Source organism: Schistocerca nitens, chromosome 2 (assembly GCF_023898315.1).
Source record: "Schistocerca nitens isolate TAMUIC-IGC-003100 chromosome 2, iqSchNite1.1, whole genome shotgun sequence".
Taxonomy (NCBI): domain Eukaryota; kingdom Metazoa; phylum Arthropoda; class Insecta; order Orthoptera; family Acrididae; genus Schistocerca; species Schistocerca nitens.
Window position 1 is genome coordinate 377,917,605 of NC_064615.1, and position 20,770 is coordinate 377,938,374.

Sequence of the window (20,770 nt, forward strand, 5' to 3'; positions counted from 1 at the left end):
CAGCAGTGATAATTTTTACCAGTAAAGAGTAGTCCGCGTTATGCATTTCAGTCAGTTCGTATCAGGCATCCTTAAGTTTTTTTTTTTATTTTTATTTTTCCACTGCTCACAGCTGACTGGTGGAATGCAGTTGTTAGCTCAAGGTGCCACCGTAGTTATTGCGCTGACGTCGCTTGTACGCAAGGAATAAAATTAGTCTCCGAAATTTTTGGGGGGATGGTGCATATTCCACAGCGCTCAGTGGAACATAATATGCAAATAGACAGCCACGTATGACATAATTTTTGTGTTTTGTTGCCTGATAGTGGCGAAGCTGATTAAATCAGTTAGTTGTGAACGATATAAAGCGCCTGTTCCAAGCAATAAAGAGTCTGACGTTGGAAGACACTTTATTTCAAGAAATTTAATACACTTGCGGACCAGAGCAAAAAAAATTATTCTTCAGTACTTGTCCAGCGTTTTCGTCGTCTCAAAAATGAATTAGAGCGTTAGCAAGTACAGAGTGAAGCTTGTCATGTAGTTTATTTAGTAAGAATATAGATGATATTTACAGGAAGTCGAAGCTTACCTCAATTTTAGGTGATAATGAGCTGAATGTGACAACGTGTTTTACGATTTTGCGTTTTATCTTCCTTTCTGCCTAAGCACTTTGATCGAAACTTTTAGTTTGTTTAGAGGTCGGTTGGTTCATCCAGTTTTTCTTTTCGTGATCCTCCAATCTTCTTTTCTGGACTTGTCCCTCAGTGGCTGTCCAGATCTGATATCATTGTTTTCAATGGTTTGCCTTGACTCACTTCCCCTATTATACCATTCAGAGGAGTCGTGCGTATTCATGTAAGAAAGATTACATGGGGCGAACGTGGTCTTATGTTGTATTTTAGGCTGTTCTCATTTTGTAAGCTGTAGGCCCATTTGACTCATGCAGTCGACAGACGGGCGCTGATGACTGCGATGTTGAGCGCCCCAAAGATGCAACAACAATAACAACAACGAAGCAAGAAATCAACCCTGGATTAATATTAACCATAGAGAAAAATAATAAGGACATATTGTTTCTTGCATAAGACCTAATTACCCTGCTACAAATGGCTGTAGATGACGCTCATTTCATAGTCATGCTCTTAAATGAAATAGACAAACGTAAATACAGCTCAGCGATTGGGCTGGCTCCGACTGGCCGACTGTCCCTACAAGACAGCAAGAGGGGCGACCTATGATCGTGGTACATGTGATCAGCATGTCACCTGTTCCTCCAGCCGTCATTGTCAGTAGATGAATCTCGATGGCGCCCCTGCTTCTTTAATCAAGCAGCTCCTCAGTTAGCCACATGAGGCTGAATGGACCGCATCCAGACATCCCTTACTCAGAAAAAACTAGGAGGTAATGGGAATCGGACCCGGATCTATCCGCACCCAAGGTAGCAACGCTACCAATCCGGCTTTTGAAGCGGGTATTATATGAAATACGTCGAAAATGTAATTAAAAAAATAAATAAATTTAATTGTGTTTGTGATCTATGTATCTGAGCAGTGTGAAGTACAAAACCAAGTAGCACGCAGTGTGACTACACTGCCATCTAAATGCGGAGTGGTTGCAGGTCCCCCTTCCTCGCGCTCAGTCAGTGTGCCATGGTGGTGGGAGAAATGCGTAGCTAGGATGAGCGCTATGCCATATCAAAGCAATGAATGAAAATAGGCATAGTACGCTAATTTACTGATATGTTTATCACCAAAATTTGAAATAACCCTAATAGCATAAGTAGCTGAACCTAACCGTTTCAGCAGATCATCGAAGTGTTTTCTTCCAATTCAATTTCTCATAAATACGCACACCCAGAAATTTTGAGTATTCTACCTTAGCAACAGACTTCCGTTAATAGCCTATATTTATCAATGGTGTTATGCCATTTACTGTACGGAATTGTATAAACTGTGTTTTCTCAAACTTTAGTGAGAGCCCATTTGCAGAGAACCACTTAATAATTTTCTGAAAGACATTATTTGCAATTTCCTCAGCTGATTCTTACGAACTAACTTTGCATCTTCATGAATATAGAGTGGCAATTCGTTAATATATATTAAGAACAATAAGGGACCCAAGAATGAACCCTGTGGGACACCATTCTTAATACCTCACCAGTTAGAGGACTCTGCTGGTTTTTGTAGACTATCTGTACTGTTAATTTCAAACTTCTGCATTCTTCCATTTAAGTATGAATTAAACCATTTGTGCACTGTCACACTCATACCACAATACTTAAGCTTATCTAGAAGAATTTCATGATTCACACAATCAAAAGCATTTTAGAGATCACAAAATATCCCAATACGCGATGTTCAGTTATTCATTGCATTTAATATTTGATCAGAGAGAGCATGTATAGCATTTTCTGTTGAAAAGCCTTTCTGAAAACCAAACTAACATTTTGTTAGTACTTAATTTTTACAAATATATGATGCTACCCTTGAACACATTACTTTCTCAAGAATTTTGGATAAAGCTGTCAGAAGTGAGATTGGCTACAAGCCGTTTTCTAGACCACCCCTGTACCACACTATGCTTGATATACTCAACTGCAGAGTACTGTGTATCTGACTGGCTTAATAGTACGCATGTGAAAAATATAGATATACGACTTAATGAATTCATGCCATTCTTAGTGGATCAATAGGATCCACTCTCACATACTGGCTAGCTACGTTGAGTCACATTCCCCTCCTGTTATCCGACGGGAGAGCTCTACGCCGGCGATGCTGATACAAATACGTGGAAGAAATGTTGCCCATATGGTCTCATGGTGAAACGGAGCTACTTAAGTTTCACAAATATTTGAATATAATGCACAGGAAGATACAGTTCACATTCGAGAAGGAGAAGAATGGTGCAATTACATTCCTGGACGTGGAAGTCTACAGTACAACGGGCGGTACACTAGGACCCGGAGTATACCAGAAGCCTACACATAATACGAACTGGTATTTTCACAGGCAATCCAACCACCACCCAGCGCAGAGGAAGTCAAGTTATCCACTCCTTGCCAATACATGCGCAGTGCCTAAGCGATGCTCGAAACGTAACAGAAGAGCTCAAAAGGCTGCGTAAAACGTTTGTGGGCAGTGGCTAGAACCACAAATCGATCCAAACAGCCATTGCAACAAATAAAAGGAAGCGGGATAGGCAAGAATGTCCATACAGCACGTTCTTTCGGTTCACTTTACCACTAACAAATGTGACAAACGTACAGCGTCGCCAAAGTGTTCTAGCAGAGCATTGCTGAAAACATTTTCCTTTCATCACCAACCTGAACAGCTTTCACTAATTATAGTCTGTATCTTTATAGCCTCGCCAGAAACTCCTAGGAGGAACTGCAACTTCGCTGCTTGAGCGGCGAGTAGAAATTCATAGTCCCTTACAAACAATTGTTGCATTCTTTCCACCCTCATCAGAAGTGCAGGATCAACCTGGACTGTTACCGTTGCATAAACTTCCTTTCTCTTCAAATAGTTAATACCAACGGAAAATGTTTTCGGCAAAGGCGGGTCAACCTTAAGACGCGGTGAATAGGCATGCTATGCCACACAAATGCACAAAGTATGCCATAACTGCTTTTTTCCACAAAATTTATCCTATTCTAGACAGCAGCTAAATTGATTTCAGTTTCCGTTTACAAAACATTTTTAAATCATTTACTAAGTTAAAAAAAGAGTAACGTTCCCATTGCATTAATAATTACTTCTGAGCTGCTTTCCTGAATATTACTTCGAGACAAACAGGACAATGACAGGTGGATTTTAATTGTAGTACCTTAATCCTTGTCATTAACAGGCGGGGTCTTACGATTATTCGCCAGTGTGATGCCCATAATGCGGCTCTTAGGGTAGCTTAAAAGCCTGGCACTCCTTTTGAGACTGAACCCGAGAATACACGTACAGGTCATGAACCTGGTTTCCGCCCTGCCATATACTGAACATGACCAATCAATAACGCAATCTGACTACTAGTATAAAGTTCAGGAGATGGTAAAACTTTAGCAAAGCTCAACGAAAGCGGGTATTACTCGAAAGTAACACGCAAGAAATTTACGTTTGATCATTGACTGCAAGCATCGTACTACGCTACCTCAGATTGTCATAAACTGTGCCTTATATGCTCAATTTGTGCAAGACAAGTGTGTTTGTTATTTGTGATCTATACTGCCTAATAATCTGAAATGCTGTGAGTTTGTGTGGTAGAAGGAATAATTTCTGATGACGCCGTATCAGCCACCGAGTGTCTCGGAGTACTGCATTTACACCGTTTTCCCTACATTCGTAGTGCGGGGCAATACGTTGAGAATGTGGGTTTCGCGGGAGGCGTGCCAGAGATAAATCCCTGCAGTCGCGCTATCCTCTGTGTCCTCGGTGGCTCAGATGGACAGAGCGTCTGCCATGTAAGCAGGAGATCCCGGGTTCGAGTCCCGATCGGGGCACACATTTTCATCTGTCCCCGTTGACGTATGTCAACGCCTGTAAACAGCTAAGAGTGTTCATTTCATTGTAATATCAATATCGACAAAAAGGTGAAGTGGGTGCTATTAGTAACAAAGATAACAAAGAATTTACTGTAAATGGAGTAGATCAGTGTGACAATGAGAATGTATTCAGTTCAGAAACCAAAACTACGCTACTTGTTCAAAGGAAACAACAGCTTATTCTGTTGCCATGCTCTTTCTACACTGAAGAGCAAACAAACTGGTACACCTGCCTAAAATCGTGTAGGGTCCCCGCGAGCTCGCAGAAGTGCCGCAACACGACGTGACATGGACTCGACTAATGGAGGGAACTGACGCCATGAATCCGGCAGGGCTGTCCATAAATCGGTATGAATACAAGGGGCTGGAGAACTCTTCTGAACAGGACGTTGCAACGCATCCAAGATATGTTCAATAATGTTCGTGTCTGGGGAGTTTGGAGGCCAGTGGAAGTGTTTAAACTTAGATGAGTGCTCCTGGAGCCATTCTGTAGTAATTCTGGACATGTGGGGCGTCCTGCTGGAATTGCTCAAGTCAATCGGAATGGTCAATGGACATGAATGGATGCAGGTGATCAGACAGGATGCTTACGTACGAGTCACCTGTCACAGTCGTATCTAGACGTATCATGGGTCCCATATCACTCCAACTGCACACATCCCACACAATTACAGAGCCTCCATCAGCTTCAACGGTCCCCTGCTGACGTCCAGGGTCCATGGATTCATGAGGTTGTCTCCACACGCGTACAAGTCCGTCCACTCGATATAATTTCAAACTAAACTCGTCTGACAAGGGCAACATGTTTCCAGACATCAACAGTCCAATGTCGGTGTTGACGGGCGCAGGGGAGACGTAAAGCTTTGTGCCGTGCAGTTATCATGCATACACGAGTGGGCCTTCGGGCCCACAAGCCTATATCGATGATGTTTCGTTGAACGATTCGCACGCTGACACTTGTGGAAATCTGCAGCAATTTGCGGAAGGTTTGCACTTCTGTCTCGCTGAACGATTCTCTTCTGTCGTCGTTGACCCCGTTCTTGCAGTATCTTCTTCCGGCCGCAGAGATGTCGGAGATTTAATGTTTTCCGGATTCCTGATATTCACGGTACACTCGTGAAATGGTCGTATGGGAAAATCTCCAGTCCATCGCTACCTCGGAGATGCTGCGTCCCAACGCTTCTGCGCCGACTGTAACACCAGGTTCAAATTGACTTAAATCTTGATAACCTGCCATTGTAGCAGCAGTAACCGAATTCTACCTGTTCACGTATCTCTGTATTTGAATAAGCGTACCTGTACCAGTTTATTTGGCGCTTCAGCGTATAAGGGATAGTGAAACGAGAATGAGGTAGATTGGAAAAAAGTAAATAAATGATAACTACTTCAACTGTAGTTGCCATAACTGTCAAGACATTTATCCCACTATGAGACAAGACCGTCAGTGCTTTCGGGTAAAATTTTTGTGGTTGCCTACTGTATAATGACTCTACTCAGGAGTGCACTTCTTCTTCCGAAGCAAATCAGCGGTCACGAATGTATTTCTTCAGGTCTCCAAAAATGCGGAATCGCTTGGGGAGTGATCGGGATTGGGTGGAGGATTGTAAGGGCTTCCCAGCGAAACTTCTGCAGCATACTCGACATAGAGTTGGTAACATGGGGGTCCGCCCTTAACACATTATCTGTACAGTCGCGATCTCTCCACAATGCGATTTCCATATTTTTGGAGGCCCAAGGAAAGGAAATGACCGTCGATTTGTTTCGGAGGACGAGGTGCACGCTTAGGTACAGTCGTATTGCCACAAGCAACAGCAAACATTTTTCCCTGTAAAAATTGACCACCATGTCTCACAGTGGGATAAATGTATTAACAGTTATGGCGATTGTTTTTGAAATAATAGACAGTTAACTTGATTTTTTTCTCATCTGTCTCGTCTTCATTAACCGCCCGTTTATTAGGAAAGCACTGGGATAACGATGGCAGCGAAGAACTTGAGGAGCGAACTCTCCAGTCTGGATTCATCTGATACTATTTATCTTTGAAAGGAGTCAGCTACATCCCAAAACCGGAATTATTTCTTTCTCTTCCTTACGTTTGACACTCACCCATAGCAACAGACACGTGAGTGCACTGTATTACTCAAGCTCCCTTCACAGTCATAGCTTGACACGATCAAGAAACGTATGACACACTTTGTAACAAGTAAGAGAAAGGCAGTGTTAAACCATTGCAACCTACATCTTGCTTAGGACAGAAATACTGGGTCATCTAATGCTCTCAGTATTCGGTTCTGAGTATAAGCTTTTGATTCATTCCCTGTAGCGTGGCTTTCTTTCATCTTACCCATCTCACAAATGTATTTACAACTGTATCTAATATACCTTATTTTTAATGTCTTACTTTTGCGTTGTCCTCTGTACCTGATCGTATGTTTTCAGTTTTTTCAAAATTTTGTCACTTGAAATCTAGTTTTTGGCTCTAAATGGCTCTGAGCACCATGTGAATTAACTTCTGAGGTCATCAGTCCCCTAGAACTTAGAACTACGTAAACCTAACTAACCTAAGGACATCACACACATCCATGCCCGAGGCAGGATTCGAACCTGCAACCGTAGCGGTCGCGCGGCTCCAGACTTTAGCGCCTAGAACCGCTCGGCCACGCCGACCAGCGAAATCTAGTTTTTTCTCACATCTACTTTTACTGATATCTGCACTACGAATGTCGGATGACTATAGTTCCATCATCATAGAAAAACGTTTATGGAAAGAAAAGTAACAGTTTGGTTTAGCCGAGCGGTCTAACGCACGGCTTTCCGGAGCGGGAAGGAGCGCCTGGTCCCCAGCAGAATCCGTGCGGCGGACTTGTGTCGAGGTCCGGTGAGCCGGCCAGTCTGTGGATGGTTTTTAGGCGGTTTTCCATCTGCCTCAGCGAATGCGGGTTGGCTCCCCTTATTCCTCATCAGCTACGCTATGTCGGCGATTGCTGCGCAAACAAGTTCTCCACGTACGCGTATACCACCATTACTCTACCACGTAAACATAGGGGTTACACTCGTCTGGTGTGAGACGTTCCCTGGGGAGTCCACTGGGGGCCGAACCGCATAATAACCCTGGGTTCAGTGTGGGGCGGAGGAGGGGTGAAGTGGACTGCGGTAGTCGTAGTGGGGTTGTGGACCACTGCGGCTGCGGCGGGGACGGAGCCTCTCCGTCGTTTCACGGTCCCCGGTTCACATACAACAGTTTGGTTTTGAAGATAAGTTGTTATCTATATGCTGACGAAAGCTGCATCAATGATTCACGCGTAAGTCGCGCAGTTCCCATAAATTACGGTGGTTTGTGCCCACGGAGCCGGCGACTGAAAACGTCGTGGTTGTGATCCATCCGATGCAGATCAGACGTATTTGGTGGCTAAGATATCAACGTGAGTGTATAGTTGCGTCCTACAGTTCACTGTACCACGGTTATGACCTAGTGATAGCACAGAGAGACGCCATCAGCGTCGGGAAAGATGTCAAGCAAGAAGAGATCCAGACGGTCTGCAATGTAGTGCCGCTTCACAGTAATGGAGTAAAAGTTATTATAAGTCTTTAGCAAAAGTAATAACAAATAATAGGAAAGCGACTGTGGAGCATTTTGTTAGTAGCCGCGAGCTGGTAGTTGAGGGTGTGGTAATATGGGAATCACAATGACAGACGTGCAGAGGATTGTCAGGCAAGGGCAACCGAGCTTAGCAGTAAACTGCACTGTACAGAAGTAGTCATGTAACACTAGGGACGATAGCACCACACCAGGGCTAGTTTCTCGTGACGGGTGATGCCACGTGTTAGTGAAACAAATGCGTGCCAGATGCACATAAGTAAATCTGGATTTTGAGGGATGGGGTCACTTCTTGAAGCCGAAAACCAGCTGCACCACCACCGTGGCACAAGAGCTACACCTCACAGGACAACTGGATACCGCCTGCCATGGGTCCGAGACCGGGCTGCGCCTGCCGCCAGCACTAAGTCCTTCATGATTTATATATGACGGTAGTATCTGTTCCCGAAAGAACAGTTACCGTGGATGACCATGCAGCTTTTCTAGAAATGAAATGATAATTAAATGGACACCCTAGCTGCAAACAGGCGTTAATGTACTTCATTGGGGACATGTTGAAAATGTGTGCCCCGACCGGGACTCGAGTCCGGGATCTCCTGCTTACATGTCCCGGTCGGGGCACACATTTTCACCATGTCCCCAATGAAGTACATCAACGCCTGTTTGCAGCTAGGGTGTCAATTTAATTATCATTTCATTTCTAGCAAATCTGCATGGTCATCCACGGTAACTGTTCTTTCGGGAACAGATACTACCGTCATATATAGTTAAAATATGGTTTCCCGGCCATTGACCTTCTTGTGCGAACGCACACGCTATGCCCGAACTCGTACGGTACTTGGTAGATTACTCTGCCACGAGTAATGAGTATGATGGGCAAACATATATTAGGCGCACTACGAATGTAGTGGTGTGGACATGTTGGGAACGTGGATCTCACGGGGAGCGTGCAAGGGATAAGTCCCTGCAGGCGCACTATTCTCTGTGCCCTCGGTGGCTCAGATGCATAGAGCCTCTGCCATGTAAGCAGGAGATCCCGGATTCGAGTCCCGGTCGGGGCACACATTTTCAACATGTCCCCAATGAAGTACATCAACGCCTGTTTGCAGCTAGGGTGTCCATTTAATTACCTTCATGATTTGACGTCACAGACCTGCCGACTACTGTCAGTGCCTACTGCCGACAAGGCTGAGTTCCTAGTGGGACTTTGCGCCACAGTACCATCTGCCGTCCGGCTCTTGCCAAAGGGCAGTCTCGTACCCCACGCACAGCCATCTTCACGCTCCACAGTGAGTGAAGCGAGGGGCCGCGAGGGCTTCATGACGCCCACGGAAGTAGCATGCAGCAGACGTCAACAGCCGTGGCGTCTGAGGGCTGCCGACCTACCATGGGCCTTCCGCCAGCATCGCAGGATACCGGCTTAGCAGCCAGGCTGTAAACCACCACCGATATGTCAGCGCCAGCCAGGGACAACAGAGAAAGGTGAGTTTGTCTCACTAGATTATCTGCTGGAGTTGAGAAAGCCATTCTTAAGTGTGGTTTCGGACTCGTTCATCTACCTATTTTAACAAGAAACGCGATACATCTGAGTAGGCATCACGTTCCCATTGATTCAAAATCCGATATCGATGATGCCGCGCACACTGTAATCGTAATTGGCAATGTCGTTATGTCATCATAGGAACATGTAAGAGTCGTCTGTTGCATGACCTTAGACTGAACAATATGCGCTTAATGGTGAGCTCTGGAAGACATGTGCCTACACCAGGACTGCAGTCTGTCGTCAGATCTGCCACAGATCGCTGCCTACCATAGCACTCGAACAGCTGACCAGCTTCACCTTTCGCGAGATCCTCGTCATCAAGTGCCGGATAACAACAGTCTGCACTTCGTCAAAGTCGCTTGCGCCAGTGGATTTCCCCATTTGTGGATAGTATTGTCGCTAGTACGATTCCCCATTCCTGTCTACACTACTTACATACAGGGTGTTTCAAAAATGACCGGTATATTTGAAACGGCAATAAAAACTAAACGAGCAGCGATAGAAATACACCGTTTGTTGCAATATGCTTGGGACAACAGTACATTTTCAGGCAGACAAACTTTCGAAATTACGGTAGTTACAACTTTCAACAACAGATGGCACTGCGGTCTGGGAAACTCTATAGTACGATATTTTCCACATATCTACCATGCGTAGCAATAATATGGCGTAGTCTCTGAATGAAATTACCCGAAACCTTTGACAACGTGTCTGGCGGAATGGCTTCACATGCAGATGAGATGTACTGCTTCAGCTGTTCAATTGTTTCTGGATTCTGGCGGTACACCTGGTCTTTCAAGTGTCCCCACAGAAAGAAGTCACAGGGGTTCATGTCTGGCGAATAGGTAGGCCAATCCACGCCGCCTCCTGTATGTTTCGGATAGCCCAAAGCAATCACACGATCATCGAAATATTCATTCAGGAAATTAAAGACGTCGGCCGTGCGATGTGGCCGGGCACCATCTTGCATAAACCACGAAGTGTTCGCAGTGTCGTCTAAGGCAGTTTGTACCGCCACAAATTCACGAAGAATGTCCAGATAGCGTGATGCAGTAATCGTTTCGGATCTGAAAAATGGGCCAATGATTCCCTTGGAAGAAACGGCGGCCCAGACCAGTACTTTTTGAGGATGCAGGGACGATGGGACTGCAACATGGGGCTTTTCGGTTCCCCATATGCGCCAGTTCTGTTTATTGACGAAGCCGTCCAGGTAAAAATAAGCTTGGTCAGTAAACCAAATGCTGCCCACATGCACATCGCCGTCATCAATCCTGTGCTCTATATCGTTAGCGAATGTCTCTCGTGCAGCAATGGTAGCGGCGCTGAGGGGTTGACGCGTTTGAATTTTGTATGGATAGAGGTGTAAACTCTGGCGCATGAGACGATACGTGGACGTTGGCGTCATTTGGACCGCAGCTGCAACACGGCGAACGGAAACCCGAGGCCGCTGTTGGATCACCTGCTGCACTAGCTGCGCGTTGCCCTCTGTGGTTGCCGTACGCGGTCGCCCTACCTTTCCAGCACGGTCATCCGTCACGTTCCCAGTCCGTTGAAATTTCTCAAACAGATCCTTTATTGTATCGCTTTTCGGTCCTTTGGTTACATTAAACCTCCGTTGAAAACTTCGTCTTGTTGCAACAACACTGTGTTCTAGGCGGTGGAATTCAAACACCAGAAAAATCCTCTGTTCTAAGGAATAAACCATGTTGTCTACAGCACACTTGCACGTTGTGAACAGCACACGCTTACAGCAGAAAGACGACGTACAGAATGGCGCACCCACAGACTGCGTTGTCTTCTATATCTTTCACATCACTTGCAGCGCCATCTGTTGTTGAAAATTGTAACTACTGTAATTTCGAAAGTTTGTCCGCCTGAAAATGTACTGTTGTCCCAAGCATATTGCAACAAACGGTGTATTTCTATCGCTGCTCGTTTAGTTTTTATTGCCGTTTCAAATATACCGGTCATTTTTGAAACACCCTGTATTTTCATCACAGCATCACGAGCCTGTAACGCCGTCGGACAGCATTGAATCTTGCACCAGACAGCGGTCATAATGTTTGGCTCATAATTGTTTCACAGTTGAACCTCTCTTATACACAGTCCAATGACATTAATGTGATCACTGCCTATAATCGACGACAAGGTGCAGTAACAACTTACAAATGGCAGGTAGAGGGCATATAAAGTGCTCTGATTGTCATGATGCGGAAACTGTGTCATTTGTCTGACGTCCAAACGGGCATGATCATCGGCTTTCGGGCCGAAGGTATTTCCGAAACGGCAAACTTTTCGCATGCCGACGTGGTTAAAGTATTCCGCACATGGCTAATTGGCGCCCTCCAATACCGGCTTCAAGACAACTGTGGTACACCATGGGCCATAGATGACTGGGGTGAACAACGGTTGCAAAGCTGTGTGCGGGTGTACAAAGCTGCTACTGTTGGACAACTGACCGCTCAGACGAACCAAGGGGCTACCAACAGTATTTCCTCAACGACCATAAAGCGAAAGTTACTGCGTGTGGGCCTCTGCAGACGATGCCTGTTGGCTGCTGTTTATTGGTGAAGAATACCGGAATTTGCACGCCACTGGACATGAAATGAGTGGCCTTTTCAGATGACAAATGCCCACTGACGTACACGGCGTGGAACGTCTGAAAGCAAACACCTTGCAACAATCGTCAGAAGGGTCCAGGCTGGAGAAGAGAGCATTAGAGTTTGGGGAATGTTTTGGGACATTCCCTGGATGATCTCGTCATTCTGGAAGGCGCAGTGAATCAACGCAAGTATGAATCTATCTTTACGGGCCATGTTCACCCCTACATGCTGTTTGTTTTTCCTCGACACGATGGCATCTACCAGCAGAACAATGCAACGTGTCACACAGCTCGCAGTGTATGTGCGTGATTCGCAGAGCACCAGGATAGCTTTACTGTACAGCCCTGGCCGCCAAGCTCACCCGGATTTAAAACAGTTTAGAATCTGTGGGACCACGTTGATCGGCCTGTTTATAAAAGAAACCTAGAGCAACTAGCCACGGACTGGAGTAGGCTCTCCTTCACACCCCTGTCGGTACGTTTCAGAAATCAGTCACACTCTTCCTGCACGTCACGAAGCCGTCCGTGCTGCAGAATGTGGTCGATCAGGCTTGTGACGGGTGGCTGGGTAGTTTCTATGTCTTCAACTGTTAGTAGTACTTAGTGGCGTCGTGCTACTTGGATATAATATCCATAAAGCCTAAAGCTGCATTTGATCTCCGAATTTGGCTGCTTAAACGGATGCATCAGCCAATCACAGCTGTGTGCAGTGTGGTCGTGTTATTTCCACGTGCTCTACTGGCGTGTATACGAGGTGCGACAATAAAGTAATGAGACTGATTTTCTTTGCAAGATGTGGCAACCCTGCAGGCCTGCATAGGCACAATATTTTTGACCTTGGTCTATAAGCTGCTTCTAGTCCAACCGGCACATCGATGCAACTGCTCAGTCGTGAGTTGTGCTGTAATAACTTAAGATGTGTTTGTGTCTCCCGTCACAGAAGTGGAACCGCATAATATTACACAACGGTATGCCATATCCTTTTGCATTAAATTGGGTGAAAATGCGACGACAACTTACGGTAAGCTTCAGAAGGCTTTTGGAGAGGAGGTTATGTCAAGAGCTCAAGTTTTTCGTTGGCATAAAATGTTTAGTGAAGGCAGAAGGAATGTTGAAGACCGCATTGGACGACCATCAACATCATGGAAGGATGTCAACTTTGCCAGGGTGTGTGAACTCGTACGATCTGCTCGAAGATTATTCGTGAAAATGATTGCAGAAGAACTGAACATCAATCGAGAAACGATTCGTCTAATAATAACTGAAGATCTCGGTATGAGAAAGATTCTTGCAAAAATGGTCCCCAAAAATCTCACACCACAACAACGAGAAACACGGAAAAATGTGGCAGCCGAACTGTTAGAGCAAAAGGAAATCAATTACTGGTGATGAAAGTTCGCAATGGTGTTCAAAGGGATCATCCAGACCAAAAAAAGCTCGCATGTCAAAGTCAAAAGTGAAATGCATGATTGTGTGCTTCTTTGATTCCAAGGGAATTGTTCACAAAGAGTAGGTGCCTCCTGGACCAACAGTAAATCAATATTACTACAATAAAAATTTAGAAAGACTTCTTAAAAGAGTTCTTCGTGTCCGTGCCAACATTGCTGATAATTGGATTCTGCATCACGATAATGCGGCATCCCACACTGCTCTGTCAGTATAGCAATTTTTAAACTCAAAACAAATTTCAGTACTACCAAAGCCACCTTATTCACCAGATATCGCTCCGTGCGACTTTTTTCTATTCCCAAGAGTGAAAACGGCGGTCAGGGGACACCATTTTCAAACAACACAAGATTCCCAAAAAGCTGTTAGGATGGTCTAGGAGGATATTACAGAAGATGAGTTCCAGAAATGTTACCATCAATGGTAGAAGCGCTGGAAAATTGGCTGCAATCAGAAGGGAACTACTTTGAAGGAGACAACACTAAACTTGACTAAAACGGTAAGCAACATTTTTTTTTCCACATAAGTTTCATTACTTCATTGTCCCACCTCGTATGTAGCGCTCCTCATGGGAGAAAGAGAGCGATGGAACGGCGGCGTCGCATGGCTGCGCGCTAGCGGGAGACTTAAAAGCGGCGTCCGTCGAACAACTGTGAGCTGCTCACGGCGCGCCGGCATCGGTAGACGGGGATACTGGCGATACCGCAGCATCACCAGCATCAAAGCTGTAGTACTCGTTTACGAAAGATCAACAGGTTCCAGTCGCTCACACGCAATGCTCGTTCTGTACTTCGTACTGCAGATAAAATTCATATTACACCATTAACTGCTAACCTCAAGGTAGTCAGTATAAGGTCCTGTATCTGTCTCCTTTCTATATCTATACATATTCTAAATTAAAATCCCCCACCGTGGTTTCTGTCTGTATGTTTAGGATATTCTCATTAACCATTGACGGGATTTTGATATGGCTTTCACTAATAGATAGACTGATTCACAAGGATGGCTTGTGTGTATAATTTATAAATATGTTATGAAAACTGGCCGAACTACGATGAATTGCGACCCCCTGCCATTGTTTTCTGTCTGTATGTGAAGACTAAACTCAGGAACTACTCAAGCGATGAAATTTCCTAGAAAATTATAACTGTGTACGGGACCGAGACTCGAACTCGGGAGCTTTGCCTTTCGCGGGCAAGGGCTCTACCGACTGAGCTACCCAAGCACTACTGACGACCCTTCCTCACAGCTTTACTTCCGCCAGTACCTCATCTCCTACCTTCCAAACTTCACAGAAGCTCTCCTGCGAAATTTCCTTCCAGGTGTCCTGCAAGTTACGCAGGAAAGCTTCTGCAGATGAGGCACTGGCGGAAGTTAAGCGGTGAAAATGGGTCATGAGTCGTGCTTGGGTAGCTCAGTCAGCAGAGCACTTGCCCGCGAAAGGCAAAGCTCCTGAGTTCGAGTCTCGCTCCGGCACACAGCTGTAATTGGCAAGGAAGTTACATATCAGCGAACAATCCGCCGCAGGGTGAAAATTTCATTCTGCTCTAAAGTGATTTTGATGCGGTTTTCACCAATAGATGTACTGATTCACAAGGAAGGTTTGCGTGTTTTATTTACTACCTATATGCCAGACAAGTCGCTTTGCCCCTTGTGAAACCAGGGCGGATTACTAGTAGTTTGTACAGTTTTGGGATATCCTGTCGATCGATACCTAACCGACTGCTACGGTTCTTCTTCATTCAGGTTACCATAGCCATAAACCTACTGAATGAATGCATCATTTTTTCCACTCAGGTTGTTTTCCGTTTAAACTTTTCTTTCTTTTCACAACCAGTTCCGGCCTTTTACGCCATTGTACAATGATTATCTTCTTTCATGGCATTGTGTTTCCATTCTGTAGCGGCCCTGTAGTGTGCTTTATACGCAAGTAATTCCTGGGGCAATGGCTTAAAAAGCCAAAACTGGTTTAGAAGAGAAAAAAACTAAATAAGTGACAGCTTGAGTGGAAAGTTGCCGCACTTGTTTACAATAGTGTTGAGTTAACAAAAAAATGGTTCAAATGGCTCTGAGCACTATGGGACTCAACATCCATGGTCATCAGTCCCCTAGAACTTAGAACTACTTAAACCTAACTAACCTAAGGACAGCACACAACACCCAGCCATCACGAGGCAGAGAAAATCCCTGACCCCGCCGGGAATCGAACCCGGGAACCCGGGCGTGGGAAGCGAGAACGCTACCGCACGACCACGAGATGCGGGCGTGTTGAGTTAACAGTAAAATCCATCTTTCCCTTTAGATTTTTATATTTTCCTTAGCTACGAATCTGGGTGTCGCGCCATAGGCTGTCCTGGTTGGATTTCTAACAAATGGAATAGTGCATCAACCAAGTTTCACATATTTTCTCGAAAAGTTGCTGCTGGTTCTTTCAGCGTTTATATTGAAAAAGCAAGTGTTTTTCATACGTCTGACGCAGTCTACCTTTTAGTGGTGCACTTGTAAATGGGATCTTAAGAAATGTGGAAAGGTACCAAAAATACCTTTTGCAAAGTGCCGGTGAAGACGTAAACGAAATATTCTGTTAGGGTCTGTGACATGTTGAGGTTACCGGCCTCCGTAGCCGGCGTAGCTAAAATCGTCGGCAAGCGGGACGAGTTAGCTAACGTTGACGGGGTGCTCTGCGAGTTTTGTGACGTCAGTTCCTGCTATTTTTCGTTGAAGAACCATTTCGTCACGCGAAACATAAAAGGAGTTCTACGATATTCCGGCAACGAGCCACGTAATGTAGAACCAATGGGAATCAAGAACGTTTCCTGCATCACAAGCAGAAAGCAAGACGCCGTACTGTATTTCTAGTGCTCAGTAGAAGCCCATATTCGGTGGGTTTTGTGTTATACGTTACAACCTACGAATATACGCTATTTCTAAGCAGCAGCACATTGAATGTCTCGAGAACTAACCGTTATTGATACGATTTGTTTTAATAAAATGAAGGGAAACGTCACATAGTTGGTTAAAGAACTTAGGTTTCCAGTTATTTTCGCGTTACAATTCGCGTGTTATGAGGGTAAGTTGTTTTGTGGCAACGACCCATTGAAGATTCATGAGAACGTGTCTTTCTTCTTAGGACTTGATATCATTAAATTTCGATAACGTTTCGGCGATTAAAGCATTTAGAAAATCATAACATTAAAATACGCGTCCGATAAAAAAAGGGGATTAATTATAGCGTAGTTGGGTGAGGCGACACGAGAGTTTCATGCGAAATTACTAGAAATAATTTCTGAAATATTTAATTTTATGTACATATAAGTGCGCTCTATGTCAGGAGTGGCAACGGCCTTGCCGCAGTGGATACACCGGTTCCCGTCAGATCACCGCAGTTAAGCGCTGTCGGGCATGGCCGGCACTAGGATGGGTGACCATCCGGGCCGCCATTAGCTGTTGCCAATTTTCGGGATGCACTCAGCCTCGTGATGCCAACTGAGAAGCTACTCGACCGAATAGTAGCGGCTACGGTAAAAGAAAACCACCATAACGATCGGGAGAGCGGTGTGCTGCCCACACGCCCCTCCTATCCGCATCCTCAGCCAAGGATGACACGGAGGTCGGATGATCCCGATGGGCCACTTGTGGCCTGAAGACGGAGTGCTATGTCTGGAGTGAGTTTTTTCGATTTGGTAAACTTTTGTAATTTGATCTCTTTTCTGAGTGGACATATATCTTTCATTTTTGTCTTATTACGCGTTCAGGGGTATTGAAGTTTTTATTTAAGCATACCACAGTCTGAACAACATGAATAGCACATGGTCACGAAAGGAGATATACGTTGTAATAAAACTAACGTAGCAGTTCCACGAGCGTCCGTTTCGTGAATAAATGGCATGGTTTGCGAGCCAAATAAAGCCGACAACTGCCGACAACCAACTCGTCCCGTATGTAGTCAGCGCTGTGTCTTGAGTCGTTGGATATCTCGCCTGCATGCACATCAAAAAAATGGTTCAAATGGCTCTGAGCACTATGGGACTTAACATCTGAGGTCATCAGTCCCCTAGACTTAGAACTACTTAAACCTAACTAACCTAAGGACATCACACACATCCGTGCCCGAGGCAGGATTCGAACCTGCGACCGTAGCAGCAAACGTTTCATCCTCCCCCTTCCCCGTCATCATACAACACAAGCATAAAACTGCATTATACACACATCCATTACCCCCACCTGCACTGTACAAATACACCTACAGGGCAACTCACTTGTGTCCGCAACGGAAGGGGCCAATGTGCACACTTTCCGACAGGCAGCTGTCCCGTGGGCTATGACGCCCACGATACTAAATGACATTTACATTTTTACATTTCACGGATGTTCCACCACTCAACTTTGACCCACTTAACGAGGCCTCACCCTGTCCTAGAACCGGCAGACCAACCTGTTGATTCGAGGAAGCATATTAGTCACGCAATTACAACACTAGAAGTGTCAAAATTACGACCGTAAGACAGAAGTGAATAGTTCAAGTTGGCGGAGGGGTTAATTTAAATTCGTCGTGGAAACGCATTTGAGACGAGGTAGATGCTAATTCTCCCAGGATCGGGCCAAGAAAGACGAAGGAGTGCCGATATTTCAGGGACGAGGAGCTGCGGCCTAGATGGACTCAAGTGGGGGTAAAGAAGCCGTCGCGGTGCGGGCGAGCTGACGGTGATCTGTGCCAGGTCCGATCCGAAGACAGCGAGCGTGATTAAATCCTTCTTCCCCTCCCCTCACCCACAGCCCTTGAAGCCGCTGCCACTGCCACCCCCACAGCTCCGCACTGCGCCGAGTGGCGAGGATCGGGCGGCTCTCAGATCGATGAGGCACGGTACACACAAAGGACGTCGCAACCGCAGTCAGTTTGCCGGCAGCGGAGATCCAGCCAGCCTCCGGCGGGGGCGGGGGTGGCACGCGGGGGTGGGCAAACGCGAGGGGCGGCTGATTGGCAGCGAGGCGCGCCGCCGCTGCAGGGGGCGCATATTTTCCTCGCTGCCGACGGCAGATATGATACGTGTCGTACCTCTAAATCTCTACAAATCGTATCTGTCAACCAGCTCTCCGTATCTGAAGCCTGAAGAACTCTTCAAAGAAACAGTCTTTTTTCAGTCTATTGTTTCCATCCAAAAGGTCCGTGGATATTGTGTTTTATTACATCTAAAGCTACAGAGTGAAGCAAATGAAAGTGTCACGGACGGGTCGATAAGACTGCACGTGAATTGACGTAGCATTAACGCAGGAGGAAAAGACCAACAGCTGCTTCCAGCAGGATGAGGCAACTGCTCATACAGCCGGCCGAACCATGGAGCACATTTACATAATATTCACGCCTGAAAAGAGTTGTTAGCGGAGATCAGTATGGTCGCGACCCTAGTGGGCCAACCAGGTCACCTAATCTGTCAGCGTGCGTTTGATTTGTGTGGGGAGCCATCATGTCTAAGGAGAATTGCAACAACACTCAAGGCCTTCAAGAACTGAAGTCGGACATTTCGGATGAGATTATAGCAATCCCAGCAGTCCAGCCTCGATCCGCCTGCAGCAGCGGGCCGCGGTGGTCTAGCGGTTCTAGGCGCTCAGTCCTGAACCGCGCGTCTGCTACGGTCGCAGGTTCGAATCCTGCCTCGGGCATGGATGATGTCCTTAGGTCAGTTAGGTTTAAGTAGTTCTAAGTTCTAGGGGACTGATGACCACAGATGTTAAGTCCCATAGTGCTCAGAGCCATTTGAACCATTTTTGAGCCTGCAGCATCTTGCTGATTAGGGCCCAAAAGTGCCGGTGGTCACGTTTAACATCTGCTGTAGTCAAGTTACTACTGTATTTCCTTTCCTCTGCTGTACCCTGTACATCTGCACTCTGCAAGCCTACTAAGGTATAATAGGGAGGGACACTTTATGCGCGGTACCAGCAGAACAACTGCCCGTTTCCTCAGGGCTTTCTGAGACTGGCAGTGTAATGTAGCAACATTTGGATTAGGGTGACTACGGCTGAGGTTATCAGAGATATCCTTATACTATAAAAGCGAATGATGGCATAGCTGTTTGAAATTAACAGAGTTCAACAACTACTCACCATTAAAATTGCTACACCACGAAGATGACGTGCTACAGACGCGAAATTTAACCGACAGGAAGAAGATGCTGTGATATGCAAATGATTAGCTTTTCAGAGCATTCACACAAGGTTGGCGCCGGTGGCGACACCTACAACGTGCTGACATGAGGAACGTTTCCAACCGATTTCTCATACATAAACAGCAGTTGACCGGCGTTGCCTGGTGAAACGTTGTTGTGATGCCTCGTGTAAGGAGGAGAAATCCCTATCATAACGTTGCCGACTTTGATAAAGGTCGGATTGTAGCCTGTGGCGATTGCGGTTTATCGTATCGCGACATTGCTGCTCGCGTTGGTCGACTTCCAATGACTGTTGGCAGAATATGCAATCGGTGGGTTCAGGACGGTAATACGGAACGTCGTGCTGGATCCCAACGGTCTCGTATCACTAGCAGTCGAGATGACAGGCATCTTATCCGCATGGCTGTAACGGATCGTGCAGCCACGTCTCGATCCCTGAGTCAACAGATGGGGACGTTTGCAAGACAACCACCATCTTCACGAACAGTTCGACGACGTTTGCAGCAGCATGGACTATCAGCTCGGAGACCATGGCTGCGGTTACCCTTGACGCTGCATCACAGACAGGAGTGCCTGCCATGGTGTACTCGACGACGAACCTGGGTGCACGAATGGAAAAACGTCATTTTTTCCGATGAATCCAGTTTCTGTTTACAGCATCATGATGGTCGCATCCGTGTTTAGCGACATCGTGGTGAATACACATTGGAAGCGTGTATTCGTCATCGCCATACTGGCGTATCACCCGGCGTGATGGTATGGGGTGCCACTGGTTACACGTCTCGGTTACCTCTTGTTCGCATTGACGGCGCTTTGAACAGTGGACGTTACATTTCGGATGTGTTACGACCCGTGGCTCTACCCTTCAGTCGATCCCTGCGAAACCCTACATTTCAGCACGATAATG

General features: G+C 45.9%; 1 pseudogene; it reads left to right on the plus strand.

Annotated features, from left to right (window-relative positions):
* The first annotated feature begins 17,034 nt into the window (after window positions 1-17,034).
* Window positions 17,035-17,152, plus strand: LOC126238628 (5S ribosomal RNA; annotated as a pseudogene).
* The last annotated feature ends 3,618 nt before the right edge of the window (window positions 17,153-20,770 follow it).